The following is a 10,493-nucleotide window of genomic DNA, read 5'->3' on the forward strand; positions in this document are numbered from 1 at the left end:
AGGAGGCATGGGCTTGAGCCCCCACATCTGCCCTGATCCCTGTGTGACACTGTCCCCCACCTGCCTAGTTCTCCTGGATGTCCACACCAGCTCAAACACCACCTCCTCCTGCGGCCTCCCTTGATTGCAGGGCTGGGAGCTTTCTCTCTCTCCTAGGTCCTTTTGCCCTTTGTCCCAGTACTCCTGACACATCAGCCGTGTATGTGAGGCCTTGGCTGGTGTGCGAGGCCCTGGCTAAGGAGGCTCTGTCCAGGTTGGGCAGCTTGTTCATCCTGCGTGGCCCACAGGGCTTGCCCACCTAATGAACTCTCTGAATGGATGGAGTTCTTTCTCTGCTTACCTCACCCCTGCACACCAAGGCCTTGCACAGGGCCTGGCACACCGGGTGACTGGAGGGTGGGCAAATAGACAGAAGTTCTTCCCTGTTACTTGCCATCAACTGCCCGTGTGCCTCCAAGGTGAGTCCCAGAGATTCTCTCCTGATAGTCACACCCTTGTGCAGCCCCTCCCACCAAGCAGGGCTGTGTAACCCATAGGATATTGCAGAAAGGATGGTGTGTGACTTCCGTGGTTGAGTCACACAGCGTTGCAGCTTCCGTCCTACTCGCGGGGAGGCAGCTGCCATGAGGGCAGCAGCCATTGCAGAGGGCCTGAGGTCTCCCACCAGCAGGCAGCACCGACAGCTGGCCCTGTGAGCCGGCCACTGGGAAAGCAGGGCCTCCAGGCCCAGTCAAGCCTTCTGAGGACAGCGATCTCATGAGAGACACCCCCCTAGACCAGAGCACCCAGCTAAGCCACTTCCAAATTCCTGGCCCACAGAAAACACAAGCTGTAAGCAATGTTTGTTGTCGTTCGGGGTAACGTGTTACACAGTGATGAGTAACTGACACAGGCAACCTTGGGTCAGAAGGATTCATGCAGGAGCCACCCCCGGGGCACCGGGAGACGACTTGCCAGGTACAGATGACAGGCAGGGGCCTGACCCTCCTACCCTGGACCACGGTGGGGAGGCATGAGCCTGAGGCCTGAGGAGGCCGGGAGAGCTCTCTGTCCCAGGCCTCAGCTGGGAACTTTCTGTCGCCAGGAGGCAGATCTGACTGTTGTCAACACTGTTTGTCCCTCTGGGGCAATGTGAATGGAGCTCCTCAAAAGCAGAGAGGCCTCCCTGGTGTCCGGGGCGGAGGACTGAAAGTCTTATTAATCAGAACTGCTGCAAGGCCTGCTGGGTAACCAAGTCAGACTCTTGTTCTGTCTTTTGGGGTTTTTGGTTTTGGTTTTGGTTTTGTTTTTTTTGCAGCATCAAACCCCAAAAGTCAGGACTTCCCTGACAGTCCAGTGGTTAAGACTTTGCCTTCCAATGCAGGGGGTGCGGGTCGGATCCTTGGTCGGGGAGCTAAGATCCCACATACCTCACAGCCAAAAAACCAAAACATGAAACAGAAACAATATTAGACTTTAAAAATAGTCCACATTGGGCTTCCCTGGTGGTGCAGTGGTTGAGAATCTGCCTGCCAATGCAAGGGACACGGGTTCGGGCCCTGGTCTGGGAGGATCCCACATGCCACGGAGCAACTAGGCCCGTGAGCCACAACTACTGAGAGTGTGCGTCTGGAGCCCGTGCTCCGCAACAAGAGAGGCCGCGATAGTGGGAGGCCCACGCACTGCGATGAAGAGTGGCCCCCGCTTGCTGCAACTAGAGAAAGACCTCCCACAGAAACAAAGACCCAACAAGCCAATAAATAAATTAAAAAAAAAATAGTCCACGTCAAAAAAAATCTTAAAAACAAAAACAAAAGCCACAGTTTCCCCGAATTCAGTCACACCCAGGTATGACTAGGATGTCCTCTCTGCCAGGCCCCAAACTGGGCAATGGGTGCTGGTCATGCAGAGGTGCGTGAGTCTCTGCCCTCTGGAAGCTCAGCCCGGACCAGCCGACGTTGAAGGAGGGCCCAGTCCACGCAGGGGCTGCAGGCACAACCGTCCCCTCCACTACCACCGCTGTAGCACTGCTCACTCGCCTAGACTGTTGCAGTAGCCCCCTCACTGGTCTCCATGCTCTGTCCTTGCCCCCTGCAGTCTCTTCTCTTCCAAATGGAACTCAAAGTGGTCTTTACAAACGTAAATCAGACCCCGTCACTCTCCTGCTCAAAACCCTCCACTGACCCTGACAGGAAAACGAAAACTTACCTTAACAGTGGAAAGCTCTGGGGCCACTACCTGACCCACCTGAGATCACAGACGGTGGGACCACCTGCCATCCTGGGCATCTCGGTGGGATGTGATACGTGAGGCACAGCCCTACCTGCAAAATCTTGACTTGGTGAATTCGATGCGTTTTGCTTCATACGACATCAGGACACATTAGGTGACACCACAAGGAAACCAGTAGACACTACAGCTGTCCTGGACCCCATACTCAGTGTCCCCAGACACACCCCAAACGCCCCCCGACAGGACAACAGGAAAGTGTGTAAAGTGTGTTCCGCCCGGAGCTGAGGCTCCTGCATCCTGGCGCTTCCTGCGGGTGTCAGGCTCAGCAGAAGCAGCCCTGCCCGAGAACGCTGTCTGGCCCCGTGTCCACAGAGCTCCAGGACACCCGAACCAGCCTGCGGCGATGGATGGATCCTTGGCTGCCTTGGGCGGGGTGGGGATCGCCTGGAAGAGTGAAGGGAACCTTCTGGGTGGGTGGGAATGTTCTCTATCTTGACCTGGGTGGTGATTGTATGTGTACTGATTCACCAAGCTGCATCCTGAAAATCTGTTCACTGAATGTGCGACAAACCTCAATTTAATAAGGCAATCGAATGAATAAACTTTTTACAAAGTCTGTGTCAGGGGAAACAGGTGGGAGACTGTTCTAGCTTAAAAGAATTTGACATAGTCGTCAAGTGCGACATGTAATCCTTCATTAGATCCTGGGTCCAGGAAAGAAAAGAAGGAAGGAGGGAAGGCCCAGCCACATGAGACATTCAGGGTCAACTTGAGAATGGATTGAGAATTAGGGAATCATTTTAATTTTCTGTAGTAATAATGGTAATGTACTTATGCAGAGGAACATCCTCGCTCTTAGGAGACATATGATCAAGTATTTAGGAGTCAGAAGGCATAAAGTTCTCAAGTTTTCTTCAGATGCTAAGGGGAGGGCTTCCCTGGTGGCGCAGTGGTTGAGAGTCTGCCTGCCGACACAGGGGACACGGGTTCGTGCCCCGGTCCGGGAGGATCCCACATGCCGCGGAGCGGCTGGGCCCATGAGCCATGGCCACTGAGCCTGCGCATCCGGAGCCTGTGCTCCGCAACGGGAGGGGCCACCACAGCGAGAGGCCCGCGTACCGCAAAAAAAAAAAAAAAAAAAATGCTAAGGGGAAAATGAAAGTGTGTGTGTGTGTGTGTGTGTGTGTGTGTGTGTGTGTGTGTGTGTGTGGCGGGCGGCAGGCGGGTGGCAGGGGAGCGAGTTCCCCGGTGGCCTAGTGGTTAGAATTCCCAGCATTCACTGCTGTGTCCCGGGTTCAGTCCCTGTTTGGACAACTAAGACCCTGCAAGCCAAAAAAAAAAAGAAAGAAAAAAGCACACCTATGTGAAGATAAGGCAAATATGCCAAGATATTAACAGTGGTTGTGGGATTTCCCTGGTGGTCCAGTGGGTAAGGCTCTGTGCTCCCAGTGCAGGGAGCCCAGGTTTCTATCCCTGGTCGGGGAACTAGATCCCGCATGTAAGCTTCAACTAAGCGTTTGCATGCTGCGACTAAGACCCAGTGCAGCCAAAATAAATAAATATAAAAAAACCAAACAACCTAGTGGTTGAACCTAGGTGGAATATATGAGTGTTTATTCTATATTCTTTCAAATGTTTCAAATTTTAGGACATTTTTATAATAAAAGTTGGGGTACAATGAATAAAATCTAAAGGTCTGGCTGTGGCCTGTGTGGTCCTGTGTCATCCTGCCCCTGATATCCCTGATGTCATCCCCTGTCACTCTCCCCCTCACTCTCCCTGCTCCAGCCACACACGCGCACACACACACGTGCACATGCACACACGCACGCGCACACATATGTACACACATGCACAAGCACATGCACGCGCACACACGTGTACACACATGCGCACACACGCACACACACTGGTCCAGAATACACCAAGCTCCCTCCTGCCTGGGCCTTTGCACTGGCTGTTCCCTGTGCCTGCAACACCCTTCCCCTAAATTACCACACGGCTGGCTCTTGTCACTCAGGTCTCAGCTCTGATCCCAGGGGGACTCAGTAGCTCAGTGCTGTCCCAGGGACCCCAGCACTTTCTGACTTCCCACCCTCGGCGATGACACCTTCCTCAGCATGTCAGAGACAGCTTCCCTCATGGACACAGATGACGGCTTCAGCTCTGGTTACCAAGTGCCCTCAGCTGGGAGAGACGGGGCAACAACTTCCTCCCCTGAACAGTGAGGTGTCCTTCTCTTCTCCCCATGAGGAAAACCTTTCCCAAAAGCCCCTCAGCAGACTCTCTCTTACGTTTCATTGGCCAGAACCTGGTGGCACACCCACCCCAGACCTGTCACTGGCCATGGGCAATGGGGAGGCTTGTGCTCCCTCCCCCTAAAGCAGAGTCCTCTTGGCCACAGCGGGTGGCTACCGGGGAGACCACGCCGGGGTGGTTCTCCCACGTGTCTGGAACTTGGAGATGACAAAGCTCATTTTGCATCTGTGCCTTCTTTTCATTCTTCCAACAGGCCAAGGGAGCAGCTGGTAGTCTCAAGTCCCATTTTACAGATGGGCAAATGGAGGATCAGAGAGGGAGAATGACTTACTGAGTCTTGGCTGGTCCAACTCCAAATCCCCTGTAAGTACAGAAGCTGCAAGGGCAGGGTGGGAAAAATGTCACGGACGTCCAGGAGCTGGGGGTTCCTTGGGACTGGGAAATGCAGCAGGCTTCCCGGAGGGGGTGGCCCTCGATGGTGCCTGGAGAATGGAGGGTGTTCAGCAGGGACTGGACAAAGTGTCAGATGAAGAGAACAGAGTGACCAGGGCAAGGAGGGGCAGAGCAGAGGGCACATCTGGGCACCAAGGAGGGGGAGAGCTGGAAGGAGGGTGTGGCCAGATGTCAAGGCCTCCTGGAGCACCAAAGGAGGGGCTGTTCTCTGTTCTGCAGGTAGCGGGGAGCCACCGAAGGTTCTGGGGGCCGAGCCTTGCAGAGCGAGCTGAGAGAGGAGGACTAGAGGGGTGAGACGGAGGCTAGGAGACTGTGGCAGAGGCTGACACAGAGCTGCGCACGTGGAGAGGACAGTCGGGGGCCACTGCTTTGGGGAGAAAGTCTCGACTTCCGGGGGATTGGGCCTCATCTGTGAAGCGGCATCTGCAGTGCCCCCGCCTCGTGGGGCTCTCACGAGGACTGAAGTTCTAACAGCGCCTGCTCATGGGGGCCTCCCCTGCCTGGGCCCTGTACTGAGAACTGCACTTGCTTCTCGTCGCACTGAATTCCTGCAGCCCCCTGTGAGGGTCGCGTTATTTGAAAAGCCTCCTCCACCACACACAGCTAGGGAAGGGGCCTGGCCGCGGTGTCCTGGAAATCGGGGCCTTTGCCCCAGCTGTCATGTGACCGCGTGCCTGAAGCCCGGCTGAGTCAGGCCAGCCCAGCTCAAGGGACCTGCAGTGGCCTCTGATGACCTCACCCACCTCCAGCCCACCTCTGGGCCACCTCTCGGGTCCCCCATCCCTGTCTCTGTCCCAGCCTCATCTCCCAGCCCCAGCTCCCTTCTAAGAGTGCCTCTTCCCTCTGGCCAGGCAGAGGGATCTGAGCTTCCTGGAGGCCAAGAAGACAGGCTCGGTGCCAGGCGCCTCCTGCCAACCCCAGGGCACACCAATTTTGGTCTCAAGGAAACCTCCCACTTGGAAGAAGTACCTGGAGTCGGCAGTGAGCTGAGGATTTCCTTCCACTGCTGACTGATGCAGTTCTATCAGTCATGGAAATTGGCACAGGGTACAGCTGTTCGCAGCAGAACCACCGTTGGCAACAACGGCCTCAGGTAAGCCTCTGGCTGGCGTCTTCTGAGATGCTTTGGGTGCAGGATGGGGGGGTTGCCGGCTTCTCAGGTTCGCCTGGGTTTGGAGGCCCCTTAGGCCTAGATGCTAAGTCTCTGCTGCCTGATAGTCCCCTGTTAGGACACTGGGACTCCACTGAGGCTTGTCTCCTGTGGCTTCTTGGGCTGAGAGCCCACCACTGCTCCATCCTCCCCGTGAGCCTGGGGAGGGGGTGCAGGGGTGCAGGGGGTACAAAGAGGGCCAGACTCTGCCCCCAGCCTCAAGGAGCACAGGAGTAATTGCACAAAATGCACAACGGTGAGACAAATTACCAAGCTGTGTCCCCTAATTCAGGAGGAGCCTCTGCTCGGCCTGGGGGTAGGGGGGTGGACCCACAGAGGGGCTGCGGAAGCCAAGGCGTAACAGCGGGAAAAGCCTAAAGGAAGGAGGACCCTTTCATGTGGCTGGTCAGAAGAGTTTAGGGGAGGCAGCTGGCAGTCCCGGTGGAGAGGTAGGCTTATGAGAACTTGAGGGCTGGGCTGAGGGATTTGATCATTCGAAGGGCAATAGGGAGCCACTGAAGGTTCTTTAGCAAGAGAGTGACATGTGAGTTGGCTTTTCCCCAGGGGCTCAAGTGGAAGTGAGCCAGTGAGGAGGGTTCTGGCAGAGGCCGGGCAGGAGGCAGGGCCTGAGTCAGGGACAGGCCTTGGGCATTGCATCCCCATGGCCTGGGGACAGGGACTGATGGGGCATTTAAGCCCCAGTGAGGATCAGGAAGAGGCCAAGAGAGGGGACCCTCTAGGAGTTCAAGACGGCTGGGCTTAGCCCCTTTCTGGCACAGGTAGGGTAACCAAGGTCCGAAGAGGGCCAGGGTCCCGCAGCAAGTTTGTGGCAGTTCCGGGCCCCAACCCAAGGCTGCGAGCTCCTCAACCCAGGCTTTGTCTGCTCAGACAGCCACCCCCTGCCCCCACCGCTCTGGAATCAGGCCGCCAGGATTCCAGTCCTGGAATTCCAGTCCTCCCAGGTTCTGTCACACAGGGCGGATTGCTTCATTTCCCTGTTGGCAAAGTGCAGATGATCACAGCACCTGCCTCGCTGGGCTTCCGTGAGGATTAAATGAACTAACGCGGTCGGTCGGAGAGCTGAGAATAGGAGCTGCACTCGGGCAGGGCTCAGGGGCCTTCCCGCCACCGTTACCCTGTCCCGTGTCCCTCCTGCCCCTCACCTTCCTTCCTTCACTCCACAGACAACTCTTCCCCCATTTTCTTTTCCCCTTCTTAAAAAAAACCAGAAATCAAAAAAAACAGGCATTCACCTGGTCAGGTGTGTTTCACGAAAACAAAAAGATCAAACTCACAGCTCCCTGGGGGATCCGCCAGCCAAGGGGAGCCTCTCCCACCCACATGCTGATCACTGAGCCCTCCCTCCTCGAGGTCCCCCTGCTCCTTCTCCCCAAAGAGTCTGAAGCTACCACAGCTCCACTGCACAGGGGAAGAGGCCATAGCCCAGAGAGGTGAGGTCATTTGCCCAAGGTCACACAGCTTGGACGTATGAGAGCTGGGGCTGTCCTACCCCAGAGCCTGTGTGCTGGGCCCCAGTGCTATGCTGGGGCGAAAGGCTAGCCCTTGGGGGCATTTACCCAAGAAGATTTCACTCATTCATTGGTTCATTTATTCATTTGTCCATGGTCTCTGTGTCTCTTCATGGATCTCATGTTTCTTGAAGATGTAGACTGTACTGTTTACTTCTGTATCCCCCAGACCGTCGGGGCATAGGAGGTGCTCCTAATAGAACTGAAGAAATGCATACATAAGAGAATATTGGGGAACATAATACGTCCACACTGCATGCCTTCCCTTGCTCACCAGCTCACTCCCTGAGCCACTGTGCTCAGACTTCCATCCCCTGCACTCCACAGAATCCCATCTCCAGGGCCATTGATGGCTGGCCTCCAGGTGGACACATCCAGTTGTCACTGTCAATCCTCTTCCACTGACTCGGTTAACCCCTCCTCCTCCTTCATGATTCCCATGCTCTTCCCTGGGCTCCCAGGACATGCCCTCTTCCCTCAATCGCCCCCACTCGTCTTCAGGCCCCTTTATGATCTCCTCTTCTGAGGTCCACTCCTTCAAGGCTGGGGTTCCCTTCTCTCTCAACATGCTCTCTCTTGGGTGTTCCCATGGATTCCCTGGGATCTAAAACACTAGTCAAGGAGGGCATGAAGGGTACCTAACCCCAAGCCACCAACAGGAGACCCTCTATAACTAAGACATGGAGAAGGGAACTAATCTCAGGTGAGATAAAATTGGTGGTAAAAATCACCAACCCCACAAGAGGCCTCACCTTCTTTCTTTCACCTTTGACGCAAGAGCAGGAGAAGACCAGCACTTAGTGGGCATCCTCTCTGTGGCAGGCACTGTCCAAAGTGTTCCTTACTCCTCCCCAGCCAAAGAGGATTGGAAGAGGAGGTATTAGTTAGCTCTAGCTGCGTAGCAAACATCTGGAAACTAAGTGGCTTAAAATAGTAGCGACTTATTTGGCTCACAATTTCATGGGTTAGCAATTTGGGCTTGGCTCAGCTGGGTGGTTCTCTGTTGGCCTGAGTCTATGGTAAGCTGGTGGGCTTCTCCACATGGTCTCTCATCTGCCAGTGGGCTAGCTGGGCTTTTTTATGTGGCAGGGGAAAGGTTCTGAGCCAGCAAGAGCAGAAGCTGCAAGGCCTCTCATGGCCCAGACTTGAAACCGGCACATCGTCACCCCCACTGCATTCTATTAGCCTGAGCAAGTCACAGGGCAGCCCCGAATCATGGCGGTAGCAGCAGACCCCACCTCTTAATGGGGAGGACTACACGGCATCAAGGTCATCTGCCGATCTGCTGCGGAGACAGTCTTCATTTTACAAAGGAGGCTCGTAGTGACAAAACAGCCGGGTGGACTCCAGCCCACTGACCCTCCCACAGACACAGACCTGTGGGCCTTTGAGCTCGGAAAGGCAGGCCTCACCGAAGAGGCTGTTCAGAGGGGTCCCAGGCAGGCCGGTGACAAGCAGGCGCTTGACTCAAGAGGAGGATTAAGGACACTAAATCCGTCCTGAGGTTTGAAGGGTGGCCAAAGCAGCAGGGCACCGCTCCAAGTGCAGGCCTCCCTCCAAGGGAGGGGAGCACAGTGGCCTCCCCACCCGACTGCCTGGCTCCAGCCTTGCTGGCCCAGCCCACTGGGAATCTGAGTAGCCAGCATGTGCCAGGCCCAGGCATCTGATGACCGGCAATGGTTCCTGCCCAGACTAGCAGGGCACACAGGTGCCACTGACAAGAGCCCTTGGTGTTTCCCCTGTGGGTGTCCTAAGGGCCAAGCCTGAGAAAAATGAGGCTCTGGGGTCTGCCTGTGTAGAGCCCAGCCTTCCTGCTTCCCAGTAAGGGTCAGGCCTTGGGCAAGCTACTGCTCTCTCTGGGCCTCGGTTTCCTCCTCTGTAAAATGGGATTGAAGATGATGCTTTCCTCACAGGAAGGTGACAAAGATTCAGGAAGACAAGCACATAAAGTGCTTCACTCTGGGCTGGGCAGATGCAACATTGTCCAGAAATGGTAGCCGTCGCCACCTATAGCCTAGGGCCCTCAGTCCTCTCTCCAAGGCCCGAGTCCCAGTGTGACTGGGGATTAGAAAAGCGATGTGATGCCTATACCATATAGTACACGTCACCCCTTGGGGCTGGAGCAGCCCCCATCCATCAGACTGATTTTTCTACGGTGGAGCTTGACTATTCAAGGCACCTGGGCTCAAGTTTCCAGATAGCTTCATAGAATTTCAAGTTTTCCCACTAAATCAGTTTTTTTTTTTCTCAATTTCATTTTTCAACAAATTGATGGCTGTGAGAAGCACAGATAAGGGGTCCTTCAGATCATCGTAATTATTCCTCAGCAGTTCTCAGTCCTGGCTGCATGTTAGAATGAGGTGGGGAGCAGGTTAAAATGCAGATTCTCGCACCTGACACCAGACCAAAGGAATCAAGTTTCAGGAAGTGGGTCCCCGGGAACAGCATTTAAAAAACGCTTCCAAGGTGAGTCTGATGCCTAGGCAGGGATGAACCATATTCTAGAGATTATAAAACAGGGAAGGGGCTTCGCTGGTTTAGGAGGGTCAGGGAATACTTCTCCGAGGGCGGGACCAAGCTTGAGCAAACTGACTGGGTAAGAAAGGGGAGGAAGAAGGTTCCCAGCAGAGGGGACAGTGGGCACCAACTCCTCAAGGCAGGAAGACACTCAACAGCAAGTTAAGGGAACGGAAGTGTCCCGGGTGGGCTGGAGCAAGGGCGAGCTGCCTCCTTGGGTTCTTCTTTGGTGGGGTTCAGGGGGGAGATTTGAGACCAGGACCTTCCTGAGGGCGAAATCTGTGCAAAGAGGCTCTTTCTTCCCAGAGAAAAGGGAGCAGCAAGGCCAGGGGAGGGAAATAAATTAAAATCAACACGTGGGGACTTCCCTGGTG

The 10,493-nt window shown here is 55.0% G+C and overlaps 1 long non-coding RNA gene across 1 annotated transcript; it reads left to right on the plus strand.

Moving 5' to 3' along the window:
* The first annotated feature begins 672 nt into the window (after nucleotides 1–672).
* On the plus strand, nucleotides 673–10,493 carry LOC113613292 (uncharacterized). The gene is made up of 4 exons (XR_003430162.1): nucleotides 673–831; nucleotides 4,724–4,833; nucleotides 5,775–6,016; nucleotides 9,888–10,493. It is a non-coding gene; the product is annotated as an uncharacterized LOC113613292 (long non-coding RNA).

This window comes from Aethalodelphis obliquidens, unplaced genomic scaffold (genome assembly GCF_003676395.1).
Source record: "Aethalodelphis obliquidens isolate GAN/ISIS:26980383/991018 unplaced genomic scaffold, ASM367639v1 scaffold86, whole genome shotgun sequence".
Taxonomy (NCBI): Eukaryota; Metazoa; Chordata; class Mammalia; order Artiodactyla; family Delphinidae; genus Aethalodelphis; species Aethalodelphis obliquidens.